We start from the raw sequence: 12009 nt of genomic DNA, 5'->3' as shown, positions 1-12009 counted from the left end.
GCCCAGGTGTGGTTGTGTCACCGCTTCTTTGGTTTCCTGTATTTCTGATGCTTTGACATCATGGGACCCTGTTGACCCTCGAGGGATTGCCCCTCCAAGGACCAGCCAATCCCTGAGATAGTGTGCTTTCCAATGCAACACCACCCAATCTGGAGCCCACTCCCTCTTCGCCTCCTCCATCAACTCCAGGGTACTATCCACCTGCCCTCATCACCCCAGGGCAGGTACCAGACAACTAGGGACTGCCCCAAATCCACTGACATCATTCACATTGAAAGTGATAATGAAAGTGAAAGTCACTCAGTCGCATCCGACTCTTTGCAACCCTATGGACTATATATGTCCGTGGAATTCTCCAGGCCAGAATACTGCAGTGGGTAGCCTTTCCCTTCTAGAGGGATCTTCCCAACCCAGGGTTCAAACCCAGGTCTCCTGCATTACAAGCAGATTCTTTACCAGTTGAGTCACAAGGGAAGCCCCAAAATACTGGAGTGGGTAGTCTACCTTTTTTCTAGCAGATCCTCCCAATCCAGGAATCAAACCAGGGTCTCCTGCATTGTAGGTGGATTCTTTACCAACTGAGCTATCAAGGAAGCCACACACTAGCCAATCCTAAACCCGACTACCCCACCTTGTCTGTCACTTTCCACAGAAACCACACTAAAGGCTCTTGCCTGCATTTATTCCTTCTCCCTCTTGACCCCTGACCAACCCTGGTGCTTCCCTGAGAGACGTGTCCCCTCCCCTTGGGATATGTGAGCCCAACAAACTCTTTTCAATGGCAGTTATTTCTTGATCTGGTGGCCTTGCCATACCTAAATAATAATAAAACCTGTATTTTAAAAAACATGGTATAGACAGAGTCTGTCCTTACCCCCTTATGCTTTGATGCCCTGCCAGACACGTGTTGGGGTTCCACCTTTTCCCCACCTCTCTTGCAGTTGGGTGGGACCTGTCACTGGTTGGGCCAGTGGGCAGTGGCATCCATGTGCTTGCTGGACAGGGCACTTGAGGAAACCCTCTGGCTTTGTCCATCCCCTCTGCCACTACAGTGATGCTTCCATTGCTCTGGGTCCCTGAGAGACCCCAGGTGACAGACATGGAGTGTCACATGGACTCTCAGAAGGTTACGTGTGAGCAGACACAGACCTTGGCTGTGCAGAGCTGCTGGCTTGGAGCTGCTCATTACTGCACCATAACCCAGGCTGTCTGAGCGATGCATTGGAAGCTGATATATGCATTTACGATAAATTCCTTGTAACGTTGTTGTTGTTGCTATTTAGTCACTCAGTTGTATCTGACTCTTTGTGACCCCCATGGACTGTAGCCCACCAGGCTCCTCTGTCCATGGGATTTCCTAGGCAAGAATCCTGGAGTGGGTAGCCATTCTCTTCTCCAGAGGAACTTCCTGACCCAGGAATCAAACCCAGATCTCCTGCATTGCAGGTAGATTCTTTACCACTGAGCCACCAGGGAAGCCACTGGAACACTCCAGTAGGAGAAGAGTGACCACCCCAAGGCGGCCATGCCATGGGGAAGCCAAGCTCCATGGAAAGGCCAGGAATAGTCTATGTCAGCAGTGCTACTGACTGGTCATCCTGACTAGACACCAGACACGTGAGTAAAGATGCCTCCAGAGGACCCCAGCCCCAAGCCAGTGAGTAATCCCAGTCTTCCAGCTGAGTCTCACACTCCATGGAGCATAGCAAGATGTCCCCCCTGGGCTCTGTCCTAATACCTGACTCTTCTGGTGTAACAAATGTGGAGGTGAGTGGTTAACAGCAATAGCACCTGAGGCAAAGGTGGAGCCAATGGGGTGCGCTGAGGGGCTGGATCAGAGAGTGGCAGCAATGCCCCAAGCTTCACTCACACCTTGAATGAAGACAGTGTATATCCAGGTAGATCTTCCTGCTGGGCAGGTGCACTGAGCAGTTCCCAATTCAGAGCTAGAGTTTTATGACAATACAGAGGCTCATCATCAGACATCGAGGATGAGAGGAAGTCACTTGGAAATTTGGTGCAGCTAGAGAATAGGTCTCCTGGTCCCCAGTGTATCTCCGACAGAAACGCATTTACTGGTCATCAAAATCCCTTAAGGATATTCACAGCAGCAGTATTCATGGTGGACCCAAACCGGAAACAATCCAATTGCCCATCCACAATGGAGTGAGTAAATAAACTGTAGACTGGTTTGACCATGGTAAGAAGAAAAAGAATTGCTACATAGAGCAACATGGATTAATCTCACAGGATGTTAAGGGGGAAAAGGCCAGACAGAAAAGGGTATAAGCTTTATGATTATATTCATAGGAAGTCAAAAAAAAAAAAAAAAGAAAGAAACAGGTAAAGCAAACTGATCATTGTAGATATCAGAAGGTAGTAAGACGATGGGGGTTGTAACAGCTGGGAGGGGGCCTGAGGAGACTCCTGAGGGCTGAAATGTCCTTCAGCCTGGCCCTTGTCATTCTGGTACTGTTGTGCTCCCTTCACAAACATTAATCAAACTGTGTGGTTTGTACACTTGCTTGCATATGTTATATTTCCCTTTAAAAAGCTTACAAAAAAAATATTCCTTATTCTCCATGCAGGTGGCCCTGTGCATCCTGTTAGGATTTTCTGTAACAAAGCTGGGATGAAAGGCAATTGTATACTTTCATTCTCTGAACAGTCATTTAACCAGAATTTCCTTTCTCTGGGGCTCAGCTTTCTGTTTAAGAGAGATTTTTCTTTACTGGCCTCAGCTGGGTGGGAAGGAGGTCCCAGACCCTATAAATAAAACGCATCTCCCTTCTAGCAAGGTCGGTTATCTCTGCACCCAGATCCTATAATATCACTGCTGATTAAAATTCATTCAACTGAGAATTAAATACATTTGCTGCTGCATCACTGCCTTTTCATAAGACGTTTTTCATTTGTATCAATGCCTTAAGATTGATCAAAATGAGACATTCATTAAATAATTCTTAATTAAAGTTTCAAAAAATGCATAATCAATTCACTTTAATTACAACATAACTTTACCCCATCATTTTTATCACATACCTCATTGTGGCATTGCATGGATGGTTTCCCATCAGTGATAAGGGAACAGCATCCCACTGACCCAGAGGAAGGATCCTAGCCAGGGTCATACCTGAAGAGTGAACTGGCTTAAAAGGAGGGGACAGTATGACCTTGTATGCAATGACTCATTCACACTTAAAAATTCAGAGGATAAGATACAGCCCTGGAATAGGTTTGGTGGGGAAATTGCTACCTGGAGTCCTGGATCCAGTCCTGGAAAGGGCAATGTCACCTCTGCAGGAAGCTGACCCTAGTGACACACCCAAATTCCTCATTCATCTCTGTGGTGTTAACATGAGCCAAGGGTAATAGGGGCTTGATGGTAACAGCAACAAGGCCTGCAGGAAGCAGGGACCACCCAGAGTTCTCCCCCACCCTCGTCTGGACACCTACACAGGTATTCTCCCTGCTTACCCCACTGGTCCAGTAATGAGTCTGGACACTCCTACCAGACCCCAACTCATCTTGCGTCATGGCATGTGCTCTGCATTCCTTTCCAGTAAACAAAAAAGCTAGAAGAGTAAGGGTCTTCGAGAACCTGATGACACTCTTGGCTCAGAGAAACCGAGATGGTGAAAGAAACAAAGGTACATTTGCTACGAATGTCATGGTGAGCTTATGACAGTTGTTGCTGTTCAGTCACTAAGTTGTGTCCAATTCTGCAAGCCCATGGACTGTAGCACGCCAGGCTTCCCTGCCCTTCACTATCTCCCAGAGTCTCCTCAAATTCATGTCCATTGAGTTGGTGAAGCTATCCAACCATCTCATCTCATCCTCGGCTACATTATGACCCTGGAGGGATGGATTTCTGTGTCTTTGTGGGAGACTAGCATCTATGATTCACACAGACCAGGGTGGAAAGAGACCCCTTTGAAATAAGGTTCATTTTTCTTTGTTCTCCCCTGGAGTCCCTTGGACTGCAAGGAGATCAAGCCAGTTAATCCTAAAGGAAATCAGTCCTGAACATCCATTAGAAGGACTGATGCTGAAGCTGAAGCTTCAATACTTTGGCTACCTGATGTCAAGAACTGACTCATTGGAAAAGACCCTGATGCTGGGAAAGATTGAAGGCAGGAAGAGAAGGGGGCAACAGAGGATCAGATGTTTGGATGGCATCATCGACTCAATTGTCCTAAGTTTGAGCAAGCTCTGGGAGATGGTGAAGGACAGGGAAGCCTGGCGTGCTGCCATCCATGGGGGTCACAAAGAGTCAGACACAACTGAGCGACTGAACTGAACTGGAGCCTTTTGGCCATACATGGTCACAACTTTTCTCAAATCACATTTAAGTGGCATAATAGTTGTCTTTGTTGGTTGGCTTGTTTGTTAACATTGTTGTCATTGTTACACAAGGATCCTTGAGATGTTGTGACTGTCAGAAGAAGGGTTCCTGTATCATAAACTTCCAAAAGAAAATAGATTGGTACAAAGTAAGTGGGAAGGAAAAGAGGGAAAAAAGGAAGGAATAAGAAGGGAAAGAGGGAGGGAGGACAGAGAAAGGGAGAAGAAAAGAAAACAAATCCATTTATAGATGAGGAAGCTGAGCCCCGAAGAGGTCCCTTGACTTGTCTGCAGCACAGAGTGCGCAGCAAGTCAGAAGCAGAGCTGAGTGCCAACAGTCCAGACATCCCTCCACTGTGTCTGCAGCTGGGATCCCCAGGATCTTACTAGGCTACATGAACTTGAGTTGGACCTTAAAGACTAAGAGTGTCTAGACAGTCATGGCCACTGAGCAGCAGGGGACACCTGGCTGCCTTATGTCAATCTCTCAAGTTCTGGGAAGCCTCAAACTTTCTCTCTCCCTGCCCCCTTTTTTTCTTCTTTCTCTCCGTTCACATTTTCTGAACTTTTTCTCAGCCAGAAACTTGTACTCAGAGATACACAAGGAAAGCAACATCTCCTTGGCCTTGAGGAACTCAGACTAGACTAGAGGAGTCAGAGGGACCTGTGGATCCCCTGAGCTAGAAGGCGATAGATTCTGCCTGAATGATCTCCAGTCTTTCAGCTTTAACTTGGCCATCATTTAAGGAGGCCACCCCCTCCTCCATGCAACCCTACCCCAACTCTCACCTACAGCTCCTTCATCAAGCACTCATCCTGAAGTCTCAAAGGAAAGATCCTCGTTAAGTGTGTCTTTTTTGACAGGGACCTCAAACAGGCTGTAGGGAAGTGACAACCATCATGACTGGAGACTTCAGGATCAGCTTTTCTTGGAAAACTCAAAACCTTCATGGAACATTTGTAAGCAAGGAAGGTAGGAGAAGGTATACAGGACAGTCAGGACACCTTCTAGGCTGGTGACGTAATGATCTTTGTTTTTCTCCTTAAAACATACACACAGATAAAACTTGTCTGACCCAATAGTGCATCTTCCTCTGAATATCCCATGGTTTGTGCACTGCCATGCTCCTTAGCAAGAAAGGTTCCTTTCTCTGTTTCAAAGTCACCTGTTCCTTGACCGTTCCGAGCTGTATCTGGTGAACATTGATAAGGTTTGCTGTGCCAGCCACCCTGGGTGGAGACCGCACTGGTTAAATACGTTGGGAGAGATTATGAGGGTTTTGACAATACTTCTAAGCGGCTTATGTCTCAGTCTCACCTTTAGCCAAACATCTGTTATGAGGATTTAGATAAGATGTCTCCTGAGTGATGATATAAACCTGCACATCACCACTGCCCCCTCCTCATCCCCCCCAGAAAGAGAGGAACAATTTCATTGCAGAAGATTCAGACTTGTTCGGGGTGTTAAGATTTCAACTCCACACAAAAGATTGTGGCCGCATGACTAAAAGTCACCCTACAATGATGTGTGTCTCTCCAACTCACCTCAGACAAGCCCCTCTTGGCCACTGCATACCTGGGCTCCCTACTGTAAGCAGAGCCAAGAGAATTTAACTCAGGCATAAGAGTGAATTCTCTATCCCTAGCAGACTGCAGTCAGATAATTCCATGCCCACTGTGGGCAGGCACCATTCCTGGCCCTGGGCTTGGCCACGGGACATGCTTTAGCCAATGTCATGTTAGTAAATTATTGCAAGCATAGTCTTTTCTTTTATACCTTTTTTTCTTGTTTCTTTAAAAAAATATTTCTTTCCATTATGGTTTATCACAGGATGTTGAATATAGTTCCCTGTACAGCAAACTGATTCAGTTATAAGTGAAGTGAAGTCGCTCAGTCGTGTCCGACTCTTTGCGACCCCATGGACTATAGCCTATCAGGCTCCTCCATCCATGGGATTTCTCAGGCAAGAGTGCTGGAGTGGATTGCCATTTCCTTCTCCAGAGGATCTTCCTGACCTAGGAATCAAACCCGGGTCTCCCGCATTGCAGGCAGACGCTTTACCATCTGAGCCACCAGGGAATTTTTATTTTGTATTGAGGTATAGCCAATGAACAATGTTGTGATAGCTTCAGGTGAACAGCTTAATTCACTCCTACACCTGAGTTAAATTCTCTTGGCTCTGCTTACAGTAGGGAGCCCAGGTATGCAGTGGCCAAGGGTGGCTTGTCTGAGCATGAGTTGAAGACACAGGCGTCATCGTAGGGCAACCTTTAGTCATGTGGCCAAAATCTTTCGTGTGGCGCTAAGGTCTTATCACCTTTCACCCTGTGATAGCTCAGGTGAAACCGAGCTGGATGTACATATATGTGTATCCATTCTCCCCCAAAATCCTCTCCCATCCAGCTGCCACATAACGTTGAGCAGAGATCCCTGTGCTATACAATAGGGACTTATTATTTATGCATTTTAAACATACCAGTGTGTACATGTCATTCTTTTTTAAATATTCTTTTCCATTATGGTTTATCATAGGATACTGAGTATAGTTCTTTGGGCTAAACAGAAGGACCTTGTTGTTCCCTCTAAGTTAGTATACTTGTCCTTCTACCAGTCTGTAAACTACTAAATGGCACCCCTAGGACCTTGCACCAGCCCTGGCACACAGCAGGCACTTACACGATCACAGAGCGATTGGACATCTGTCAGCAGAGGGCAGAATTAAGGAGAGATCTGTGATGGTCTACAAGATAAAATTGAGGGTCTATGTCAGGACTGGGAGTAGGAAGAGACAAATGAGACATGGCAGGAGAGGTCACTTTCTGGGGGAACTTGCACCTGTAGGACCCCCAGAACAAGCAGCGCTGTTATCCATAGCGATGCCCAGGAAGTCCCAGAGAAGCTGTATTCAAAGTTGCCCCTCAAATGTTGTGTAGCAGGAGCTCCAACGCGGTTTTTCTTTGTACTGGGGAACCCCTCCATGAGTAGTCTACTGCTGTAAGGAGTTTGCACTCCCTGAATATCTGATGACAAGTGGGTTAGAAGGGGGACTAAATGCTGGCTGAAAATACAAAGGAGCCTCTGTGTCACAGCTGCTGCCGTCCTCCAGTAACAGATCTGATGGAGGTGATGGAGACATGGCGTCTCCCGAGTATCTGCCTCCCAAAATGAAAAGGACTTTCCATAATAAACTCAAATTCCCTCTGCTGTAATATTCTTCTTTACCCTTCTACAAAGGACACACATCTAACTGATGAGAGGGGGACCTTATTTAATCTTTAAGCATGCTTTTGTGAAAACTAGCCAGCTTTATAAAGTGATTTAGTGAGTAAAAAATTATACCCGCTCTCAAGAGGAAACAAAGTCTTTGCTTTCTATTTCATGGTACTGAACACCATGAAGAGTGCCGCTGGCGTTTAATGAAAAGAAAAAGGAGAAGCTCACACGTGTACAAAAGAAACTGATGACTTAACAGAGAAGTACACAAATCCACATGGAAAAGTGTGGGCTCCCCCACTGGGTTAAGAGCAGAGAGCTGTATTGTGCTGAGTGGCTTTTTTCCTAATCAGGCCATGTCCTTTATTCCTCATCTAAATCACATCTGAGAATGAAATGCAACTCGGTGTTCTGGCCTGCCACTAGAGACGACGGTGATGCATGACCTGCAGAAGGACTGTTCCACCAGGGAGGATGGAGTAGCTGAGGAACATAGTCTCAGCCAAGGGGGTGTGGGAAAGAAGTGTGAGGTTATTTCTGAAAGGGGGAGCCAGAGAAAAGCGTGGTCCAGGCCACTGGCAGAGATCATCTGCAAGTGCAGAGTGGCCAGCAGCCCACCAGCCCTCTGCAGGCAGTGATCCTCTTTCCACACTGAAATGCAGGTGTTTGGGACCAACAGACACATGCTGCTATATATAAATTGTATAACTGAAAAGAACCTACTGTATAGCACAGGGAACTATACTCACTATTTTACTTATAAGGGAAAATAATCTGAAAAAGAATAGATATATATGTATATATAACTGAATCACTTTGCTGTATACCTGAAACTCACACAACATTATAAATCAAGTTTATAATTGGGAAGTTCCTCTGGAGAAGGGCATGGCAATCCACTCCAGTATTCTTGCCTGGAGAATTCCATGGACAGAGAAGCCTGGCAGGTTACAGTCTGTGGAGTCCCAAGAGTCAGAAACGACTGAGCGGCTAACACACATAACAGATACACTGCTGCTGCTGCTGCTGCTAACTAAGTCGTGTCCGACTGTGCGGCCCCATAGATGGCAGCCCACCAGGCTCCCCTGTCCCTGGGATTCTCCAGGCAAGAACACTGGAGTGGGTTGCCATTTCCTTCTCCAATGCATGAAAGTGAAAAGTGAAAGTGAAGTCGCTCAGTCGAGTCCGACTCGTAGCGACCCCATGGACTGCAGCCTACCAGGATCCTCCGTCCTTGGGATTTTCCAGGCAAGAGTACTGGAGTTGGGTGCCATTGCCTTCTCCGAACACACACACTACTCCAACAGAAAAAGAAAAGAAGAAGAAATGCAGGTCCCTCTTCTGGCCACTCAGAAGACTACAGAGACCCAGGAAGCATAAGTTTGCTTCTTGATTGAAAAGAACTCTAGACCCAACCCAGTTGGTAATGAATCTGCCTGCCAATGCAGGAGACACAAGTGATGAAGGTTTAATCCCTGGATCGGGAAGATCCCCTGGAGGAGGAAATGGCTACCCACTCCAATACTCTTGCTTGGAAAATGCCTGACTCCTGGCAGGAACCCTCCCAGGAGATACAGCCTAACATTTGGGATTAGGACCTTGGAGGGCTACATAAGGTTGCAAACAGCTAGACACAGCTGAGGACACATGTGCAAGTAAGGAAAAGTAACCTGAAAAAAATATATATATCTATATATGTGTGTGTGTAACTGAATCACTTTTCTGTATAGCTGAAACTAATACAATATTGCACATCAACTCTACTTCAATTTTGAAAAAGAGAGAGAAATTTAAAAATAAAAGAGATAGAGAAGCTTCAGAGACAGAAATGAATAAGATGACTCAGGGGGAACAGAGGCCCGTTTTAAGACTTTTCGACAGAAGACCTGAGCGTGAACTACAACAGCATTGAGAAAAACCAATTTACAGAAAGGAGAAAGCTCTGCAAAGTTCACATTCATTATATTTTATAAAAGATTCCTGTAACTCTAGGTCCTTCTCATCAAACTGTGTTTGGGGGCCAAAATGGTTTCTAAGAGGAGCTGACAAACTGTCGCTTTGGGGAGAATTATTGACAAACTAGGGGTCCACAGAGCGTGCAATTTGAAGGAAAATAGGGACATGGGGGATCTTGTGGTTTCCACTCAGATGCGAGCAGAGATCCTGCCCTCCCAACCCCCATCCTGCCACCTAGGAAAGCGAAGGCTGTTTGACTGCTGGCAGGAGCCCTCCAGGAGAGAAAGTCTAACATTTGGCAAACTAAAGAACGTCGGCTCTGAGCCATCAGGGTGGCGAGACGTCTCCTGCTGGAGAGATGTGCTGGAAAGGGAGACGTGAATCACTGATGCAGGGAAAGCATTTGGGGAATCTCGTGACTGGAAAATGTTAGTTCTCCAAGAGGAAGGAGAGGATGGAGGGAAACTGAACATGATTTAAACGAGTCTCTACAGAGCTGAGAATGACGAAGAGCAAGGCACCACCCCTCTGTGAAGAAGCCCACCTAAAGAGAGAGGCTGTTTTCTGTCCCACTCTGGTTAAGAAATCCAGGGCTGTACTTTTGGTCTCTTATCCTAGCCTGTGCTGAGATACAGGACAATCAGTGCTAGTTAAGGACTTCTCCTGAGAGTATGAGATGGTGGATGGCATCACTGACTCAGTGGGCATGACCCTGAGTAGACTCCAGGAGATAGTGAAGGACAGGGAAGTCTGGTGTGCTGCAGTCCACGGAGTCGCAGAGAGTTGGACGTGACTTAGTGACTGAACAACAGACTCTTAGCTCCAAACATCCCCACCTCTGCTCCACACCACGTCTTCAGGATGGGAATGGAGACACCCCATGTCCTCCCTGTCGTTAGCCCCTTGTAGGGGAAGTCGCCCCCTCCTCGAGGTCCCCATGGGAAGGGCCAAGCCTGCACGATTTGCCACATCGCCCTGGCCCCTGACTGGCAGGTGGTGGATGCTGGACCGTCATCCACACACGGGTGACCCAGCACCTCTTCCGTGTGCTGCTGCTCCCGTGAGAGATGGGTGCAGCATTCCTTGACCACCCCCACGACACTGGCTCTTTCTGACATGTCTGAGTCCTCACGCTTTACAAAGGTAGATGTGGTGAAGCAAAAGGATCACAGGTCTGCAGGCAGAAACCTGTCTGAATCATAGACATGAGGTGATTGTTACCCCTCACACACCATCCAGGCTCTTGCAAATAGTGATGAATCCTCATGACACTCCAGAGAGAGGGGGCCATAATTACTCTCATTTTGGAGATTAGGCACAGAGAGGTTAAGAATCTTGTGCACTGCCACGCAGCTGTGAGTATACAGAGGATTCCACCAGGGCAGTCTCACTCGGGCACCAGCCTGCCTCCTTGAGCTGGAGGAAGCAGCAGCAACCCCTCTGGCTAGAGTGTCCCCAGATATGAAATGGAGAAAATAAACACCACCCCCATCATGCATTCATTCATTCATTCACTCAAGAAACCTATGCCTGGCATTGACAGCCTCTCTCAGAAGGTGCCAGCGGGCAGGAGGTGTGAGAGCCTGCAACATTTATGACTGTTTGCCTGCTTCTCCCCTCCCATGAATGGTGCACCTGGCCCCTCTCAAGAGCCTCTTCTGGCAGGTTTCACAGACACCCACCACACAACCACCCTGATGTGAGCGTATGTGCATGCTCAGCTGTGTCTGACTCTTTGAGGTCCCATGGACTGTAGCTCACCAGATTCCTCTGTCCATGGGATTCTCCAGACAGTGGACTCTGCTGCAATCCTAATAGTGTTGAATAAAATCATTTAGGTATGTGCCTCCCCTTCAATGGCTCCCTGCGACCATCATACAACAGAAATAGACTTTTTAGTGGATGACCACATACACACAGAGGGACGCGATCACAGTCACACGTGTTGGTAAAGTGACCAGCGCTAAACATACACCTGCTCGGATACGAGGCCAGGACATCCCCAGGGCTTACTCAGGGCTCAGGAGGCTTTCCTAGAAGGATCCAGGTGGTAACTCTCTTAGGCTTTGTGGGTCAAGAGGGAATTGAGAATATGATGCATGTACTTATTTTTTAATTGAGATATAGTTGATTTACTATGTTATGTTAGTTTCGGTGTACAGCAAAATGATTCAGTTATATATATACACACTCTTTTTCATAATCTTTTCCATTATGGTTTATTACAGGATACTGAAAATAGTTTCCTGTGCTATACAATAGGAACTTTGTTGTTGATATATGTACTTGTATAACAAGAGGAAACAAATTTCCACATGTTTTTATTGATGGCTGTTATAATGACTGAATAACATTCTTGTAATACAAGAGTAAAGTGTTTCTTTCTTGGATAACATTTTGCTTAATTGGGGTTAAAGTTGGTGATTCATTTCATTAATTCAACTGCAATATTCATGTGGGAAAAAAACATTCTCAGCTCACGGTCGGCAGGGAAA

Source organism: Bos indicus, chromosome 16 (assembly GCF_029378745.1).
Source record: "Bos indicus isolate NIAB-ARS_2022 breed Sahiwal x Tharparkar chromosome 16, NIAB-ARS_B.indTharparkar_mat_pri_1.0, whole genome shotgun sequence".
Classification (NCBI taxonomy): domain Eukaryota; kingdom Metazoa; phylum Chordata; class Mammalia; order Artiodactyla; family Bovidae; genus Bos; species Bos indicus.
The sequence above is the reverse complement of the archived record's forward strand: the minus strand, read 5'-3'. Positions refer to the sequence as shown.